The sequence below is a fragment of the Tachysurus fulvidraco genome, chromosome 13 (assembly GCF_022655615.1).
Source record: "Tachysurus fulvidraco isolate hzauxx_2018 chromosome 13, HZAU_PFXX_2.0, whole genome shotgun sequence".
NCBI classification, from domain to species: Eukaryota; Metazoa; Chordata; class Actinopteri; order Siluriformes; family Bagridae; genus Tachysurus; species Tachysurus fulvidraco.
In genome coordinates, this window is record NC_062530.1 from 23,185,377 (window position 1) to 23,193,626 (window position 8,250).

Genomic DNA, 8,250 nt, shown 5'->3' on the forward strand with positions numbered 1-8,250 from the left:
GTGTACTGTAGATGTTTGTTGGTTCATGTGAACTTCACTGAAACTTCAGCTGAACTCTGTAGCACTGTCGGTTAAAGCAGAAAACATTGCTTTTAAAGGACAAGGATAACACTTTTCTCCAGTTAGAATACATGAAAAGGCAATGACGCTTGCTAATCTGCATATGTTCACACTCTTATTAACACGGCAGCGTTACCTCTCGTGCACACACACAGCGGCCTGCATCTTCACACATCTTCTCTCGCTTTTTCTCAGTAAATGAAAGCATCTTGATCAATGTCTCTTCTGAAAGAAAACATTTAGCATGCCGCGAACGAGTTATTATTTTCTTCAGCGTTTTGTTCCATCCTAGGACCGGCATGTGTAGGCGACGTGAGACTGCCAAGGCACAGTAATTTAAAAAAAAACAGCAAGAAAGGAACCTTTTCAATCAGAGCCGTGAAGGCTGTTCCTGATTGTGCAGCCAAGGCAAAGGAAGCGGATCCAGTTTGCGACGAGCGCATCGCAAAACAAAGCACGCCTCCTTTCCCAGCAAATAAGTGCCTCTAATACAGAGCGAGATCGGCAAACCCCGTCACATCCGACACAGCGACGGCCTCCCTAATAGTTTTCTTTTGCATTCATCCTCGCCCTCACTTCCTTTGTACAAGCATGTCAGAGAAACAGAAGAACTGGGAATGAATGGAGAATTTAGTACACACACAGCATTTTCTTCATCTTCCACCCGAGACGAGCTCAAGTTTGACTGGAGGAAGCGCTAAACCTTTTAGCATGCTTAGAAAAGCAACAATGCCTGAGTGTTTTCTGTCTCTAACAGTTTTATGCTAATTTTTTTTTAGCCAACTAGGGGATTGTTTTTTTTTAAATATATTTTCTAGTTAAATCACACAGAACAATAAGGGATCATTTTAACACCCCCTTTGATAACCCTTTGTTTTCTGAAATATAGCAAATGTCAGATAAAACTTATTTCCTACTTTATTTAACGATTACGTAATATCTGCATGCAAAATAATTCAGCTTTAGACTTTTCCCTAGACAGTTTCTGTAACACTTTGTCATAAAAAAGTAACAATCAATATTTAAATGCAGAATAATGAATAAATACATGCATTAATCAGGAAATAATGAAGTGTATACATTGACAGCCTCCGAGTCATTAATAATTCTAACAGTTAGGCATTTAGTTAATTAATACCATATCTTTTGCATTATTATTTTTTTAAGTATACATATTTAATTATTCATTTTCTTTCTTTTTTTTATTACGCTGTGAAACGTCTGCTTTGGAATATTTGGAATTGTTTTGCTAGTAGACTCCTAAATTCTAAACTAAACACTAACTCTTTATTAGAAATACGAATAAGATACATGTTGTTAAAAATGACTAATTAATGTATTAATGCTGTTTTCATGCTTTGTTCCAGCAAACAATTCTGCAATCAGAACCAATTCTGGGTTCATTTGGAGGCGGGGCTTAATTGTTCGTGTTCGTTTTTTTTTTTTTTTTTTGAAATATGACCCATTTTCGGTTTGGCAGCAGATCTGATGCAACCCATCCTGTAGGTTTATGTGAATGATTTAACAGAAGGCGGCTCATTGAAAAAGATAAGTGTGTTCAGAGAGATTTACTCTCTCTGGTCTAATTAGTGAAGTGATGAAATGGATGATGGCGTACCCCTGGTCTATACGCTGAGTGTCACTATAGTCTACTTAGATGTCTCTGCTTTCTTCGCCTAATGATAATAACAAAAAAAAACCCTCTAAACTCTTTCATTCCACAGCTCTAGTCAATGCCAAAGGGGATGCTGAAGCTCAGGCAATCATCTACTGTTCCATGCAGCTATAGAGCCATCTACTGACACCGTAGACAACTGCACCCCAACGTGGTGCCAAACATGTCAACTCCAGGAAATTAACTCATGATATATGCTAGAACGTTCTCTCCATATCTATGTGCGGTTCCTCTGAATTCTCTGCTTCCATGCCACCTCACAAAATCATAGTCGATGGACTGGCTACGATAATGTGTGTAATTTTTTTGTTCATGGTCTTCTGCAATGTTCTTGGTGTGCATTCCCAACTTACGCCCACTGTTCTTGGAACATGTTCCGCATGCACAATTTCAGCTCGATTCGATTCAGTTTAATTGCCACCAACCAGCTTTACGAAAATATAGAAATTCAGGATGTACGTTTTAAATTGAGAAATTAATCTCTGGCAAGCCAGAGGTGAGGAAGGAGCCTTGAGAGGAACCCAACCTCCTCTAGCACTTGATGGTGTGATTATAAATCATTTCCCTACTATAATTGTGAACTATATGGTCAAAAACCTCAACTGCTTATCCAGGAAATTCATTCTAGCTTTAAGATGAAGTCTATTGTGCTGAAGTTATAATCTGGTTAGCGATGAAGACTTGAGTGTAAAAGTGTTTGTGGGAATCGTGGTCCTTAAGCCGTCATCAGCCGTGTAGTAGCTCTCTCACTCACTCTCACTCTCACTCATTTTCTACAGCTTAACTGAACTTCTCTGGTCACAGGGAGCCTGTGCCTATCTCAGGCGTCATCGGGCATCAAGGCAGGATACACCCTGGACAGAGTGCCAACCCATCGCAGGGCACACACACACTCTCATTCACTCACATACTCACACACTACGGACAATTTTCCAGAGATGCCAATCAACCTACCATGCATGTCTTTGGACCGGGGGAGGAAACCGGAGTACCCGGAGGAAACCCCCGAGGCACGGGGAGAACATGCAAACTCCACACACACAAGGCGGAGGTGGGAATCGAACCCCAACCCTGGAGGTGTGAGGCAAACATGCTCCGTGTAGTAGCTGTTCATGTCAATTGCGCTCCAATTGCAACACTGACAAGCACAAAAGAAGCTACAGCAGATAAAATAAAATAAAATGAATAAACAAAAGATCCCCTAACAAATCCACTTCCACAATAAAATGCACCAGTTCCAACCCATGAACAGCTTAGAAGTTTCACATCATAGTTATCTAAATTGTTGTCTTGAGAGATGGGAAAACTTAAACCTTAAAGCTTTTCATCACCGTTAAATCACAGCCGGAGTTTCAGCATCCCTTGGACCTCCGACCTACTGTAAAGTCTAAAACAAAAGTGGGAAAAAGTGGAAAACTCTTTAATGCGTATGCACAACAGGACCTGTCTCTTTTATTTTTATGTCCTGCGCTAAAAATATACAATGCCGTTATTTGTGCCTTTAGAAACACGGTGTCATAGTATATTTAATTGGGAGGTTTAAAATAATAAAGCATTCTTATTGCTTCATTGTTATTCTTTCAGCCTGTCACATAATGTACATTACAATAAACTTGAGAGAAATATACTGTATAGGAGCCATTAGACCGGGCTGGGATTTGATAAACAACACCAAAGCTACTGAAATGGTGTTTGCAGGCAGAATACCAAGTCTCAAACGGTATAATCGAATTTAACTGTATGCTCATGGGTGTAAATGAATGTTTGGAAGAAAAGGAAGAATAAATACATCTGACAAGCAGAGTACTTTAGCTAAAGCAAAAAAGGTGTTTGTGTAATGAAGTGACTCAGGTGAGCATTTGTTTGCTGTAATTACAGACAAGCTCGATGTGCAGCATTACCTGCAATGCGCTAATGGTAGCTCTACTGAGTGCGCCGGCATTCATATCCTCATTTTTCTTCTCTTTTCCTTGTTTGTGCATTACAGAGAGTTTCGTAAGGCTCAAATGAATCAAATGAAAAGCGACAATGAGAGCTTTTTAATTTAAAGCTTGGGATCTTTTGCTAATCCACATTTTGTGAGAAGCGAAGAGCTGTAGGCGGTATGTTTAGCAGGTTAATAATGCTCATGTTATTAGACTTCCTGTATCAAAGAATACAGGGCTCTTTTGGTTTTAAATGCTTATTGAAGCTCTGCTGAACAACAACAATACCGAAGTGATTTAATTATACAGTTGCTTACAGCGTAATTGCTAATGTTGATCACGTAACTTGTTTATTTAATCATTCGGATAATACATGTTTTGTAATGATCTAAAATGTTGAACTTCACAAATACAAAAACAATCACAAATGCTCTCGTGTCATTTCGGAGTCAACAGTTTGAATAGATGCTCTCATCAAACAACAGAATGAGGAAACGTCGGATCTCTGTGACACTGATATGGTGTACGTGTTGTGGCCTGGGATTTTTATATACAGTACAACAAATACAAAGCTTTTCATCACCCTTAACCCTCTCTCCATCTCTGCTCCAATGCTTCTGACCCCCAACCTCCAAAAGTTGAGATATGTGAAGACAGTATATCGTTGTGCTGTAATGTATATGTGACAAAATTAAAGCCTTCTTTTCTTTAAGACAAGCCTAATATCAACTTTCACACAGACATTTTTGACTTTGTTCACAATGCCATGAACTAGAGAAGTTCTAAAGTAAGCCATACTGGATATCTAGGCATGATGGGATCAATTCTAAAGCAGAATATTGCAAGATCAATTGTCACTACAGGAGTTCCCCAGGGATTAGTCGTGGGTCCACTTTTGGTCTCAATACTTTCAAATTCAATGTTTCTGACATGTCTGAGACGAAAGCAATCCCATAACATGAAATATCAGGAAATCTGGTAAAATAAGCTTCCCCTTCTAGTGCGACCCACTAAGTATCTCCATTCCATCTGAAAGTTTAACAGATGTGTTCAACCTCGTCACATAACTTACTAATACATTGTAAAAACCATAATGACGTCAGGAGATCTGTCAGTCTGCTCTTATCCATGTGTTTTACTAAACGTAACAGAAACTAGCTAACATGATAAACATGACTAACATAACCAACAGAACAACAACGCATACTGCATGAGAAACTATAACAATGGAAAAAGCAAAGACATTGACTCACAAACGGCATGATAATAGGACAGACATGTGTAACACAATTAATCAACACTAAGACACTTGTGAAATGGTGGGAACAAGGTAGGCGCGTAGCACTGCAGACATAGAAACAAATAAAAACACAGAAATAAGAGGAGACCCTGTAAAGGTCTGACTGGGGACTGACAGATCTCCTGACATCACTCCTTAGCAATCTAAATTTCTTTGTGTTTCATTTCTATGTAGTTTTAAATCGTTTAAAAACATTTATCCTTTTGCCCAGTAATCCATTAGTAGTTCTTGTATAGCTGTGTGCATGTTCTCTGTGAATAAAAGCAACTGCCAGAGATGTTGATACCTTATTTCAGAAAGAAACAGCTAATAGACTCTGGAGGTAATGGTGATCAGGTATGGGTTATTGGGATTCCTTTTGTTTAGTGTTTGGTCATTGAGAATGAAGATGATGAATAATTAGTTGAATGAGGACCACTGATTGGTCAGTTTGGAACCATTGCTGGTTAGTCAACTGAACATTCATTCATTTATTTTCTACCGCTTATCCAAACTACCTCGGGTCACGGGGAGCCTGTGCCTATCTCAGGCGTCATCGGGCATCATGGCAGGATACACCCTGGACGGAGTGCCAACCCATCACAGGGCACACACACACACACTCTCATTCACTCACACACTCACACACTACAGACAATTTTCCAGAGATGCCAATCAACCTACCATGCATGTCTTTGGACCGGGGGAGGAAACCGGAGTACCCGGAGGAAACCCCGAGGCACGGGGAGAACATGCAAACTCCACACACACAAGGCGGAGGAGGGAATCGAACCCCCAACCCTGGAGGTGTGAGTCAAACATGCTAACCACTAAGCCACCATGCTCCAGCAGATGTGATGTGATGTGTGAGCTGGAGAGCTGTATCGAGACTGAAGGTGTGTCACTACCTTCAGCTTAAAAAGCTGCTAGACAGCTTTTTTTTCTCTTTGTCACCAAGTGACAAGGTTCTTTATGTGACCAATACACATCTTTTAGCTTTTATTAAAAAAAAATCGTTATAGAATCCAAAAGCATACAACATAATGTATTTAAAAAAAACAACAAAAGCAGCCAAATTCTCTAAACGAGCATTAACAACAGACCAGGGACTGCTGTGTCGAAGCTATTACTTCCCACAGCTGCACAGTATAAGAGTTATTAATGACATTAGCGCAGCTGGAAATAGCAAAACACTGGCATTGCTCTTCTCTAGCCTGCGGGTGACAGACTTACTTTGTGGGCTGTAAGAAGGCTAATTAGTGTTTTCCACCCCAGAGCCGGCACTCATAAGCCTTAGCCTCATGACTGAAAGAGAAAGGCCAAATGGCAGTAGTGGTGATGGTTCTCATTGACAGATGGTTCCATCATAAGCCTTCAGAACCGTCTGAGCTATCATTAGTTTCTGGAATGAGTTTCTTCTAAAAAGGCCATTGATCTTTTAAACATGACTTTATATGCTTGTAATATTGTGAAGAACATGTGTGAAATCCTGTCCAGCAGATGGCACCAAGGGACCAGTAGTTTGCAATTCTTAGCCTTGTCTGTTGCTAATGTCTGTGGCACACTAGTCCTCTTACTCTTATACAGGTGGCTGCAAATGGAAAGGTTTTTCCTCACATTTATATCCTCAAGGGACTTAAAAATTTGTGCATGTTTGTAAAGACAGAATGATAGAAATATACAATAAGTGCTTCTAGATCCACGGCCTATTCCAGGAGCCCTAACCCTATCCCAGGATCACTGGGCTTAAGGTGGGAATACATCCTGTATCAGACATCAGTCTATTACAATAACCCATGCATGCACTCATTCTCACTTTGACACAATTTGGTGTAGCGAGTGGCAGGTTTCTGGATGGAAAGCAGAAATCGGAAAAACCCACAGAGAACACGGAAAACTCCAGAAAGACTGAAAGAACCAGGTTCAACAGTTTGGCTTGTAATATTGCAAAATGCAAAGCCAGCACATCATGATCAGCAGGCATACTTGGTACAGAGAGAAAGAGAGTAGGAGAGGGAGAGAGAGAGAGAAAGAGTTAAAGATTTTAATGTTTAATGAGAGCTTAAGGCACCTCTAAGACCCTGCAAACAATCCACCTTACAGTTGCTGTTAGTCCATGAGATAGAGACTTGAAACCAGAGAGCTCAGCAGCAGCTTTTATAACTCTCAATCAAATGTGGAACATGTGCTTACAAGGCCCTGAGAATGTGCTGTTAATTCATGCCGACTTCAGCATTGTCCTCAGTGGTGGACATGGAGCACTACCCAGCTGCGTCTCTGAGCAAGTGGTCGCTCCCGTTTCATTGTGGCCCTCAGCTTCTGAGCTCAGGTCAGACGGGAGGGGGAAACGTGTGTGTCGCCATCCAGTCGCATTCTGGAGATTTCAACTCCGCAACACGACAGCGCTTGGTCCACGCTTGCCAAGACAGAAGAAACGTTAACCGCAAAAGCTAGTGGCTGTCAGAGTCCCTAATATCATGAGAAAAACTACAGCCGCATGTACAGACATACAGATCTTTTTTATTTTATGACTTGGACTCAACTGTCGGTGTTTTAGGACCGTGTCTTCAATGCCCGGTGACCCCAAACACACCAACAAACTCTGCATGAGTTATTTGTAGAATAGAGATGTAAATGCTTTCTGTAATGGAATGACCCACTGAGGCATCCAACTTAATTCCAATCAAGGTGCTCTGGGAAGAATTAGATCAGGTGGTGTCCAACCAGCTGTCTGTCCTGCAAGAGACATTTTAAACTCATCAATTGTGCTGTCACAAATGGCTCACTTTGTATTTCCCATTTCTCATTTTAAGCTTCAAAGGGGTGCTAACAAGTGCCCTCAGTGCATGCTTACTGTGGCCTTCGGTGAAGTCTGCATTGATGCAGAACAAGCAGCTGTCCCTGACTCAAAGCCCTTTGCGATTGTTGACGAGCATCAATGACACAAACTGCGTGCTTTGTAATGAATAAAACCAGAGCAGCACTAGAGTTACAATTTGTATGAAATAAATGAAGCAAAGTAAATGACAATTGGATGTAATCGACCACCTAGTTGAGTTAAATACCTAGTGAACACCCAATAGCCTACGCATGCTTGGGTTTTCAGTTTCGGTAAAGGGATAAATTAAAAAAAAAAAAAAACGTTTTTCACTGCTCATTGAGTAATATCACTACATAATGAGCCACTGATAAACCACTGTGCTGAACACTACATAAAACTCCAAGACTTGAGGACTCTCTGAAAATCTCACTTTTATACTATTAAGTCTTCAAGTATACTGTACCATCAATCCCTCACAAATTAAAAAGGG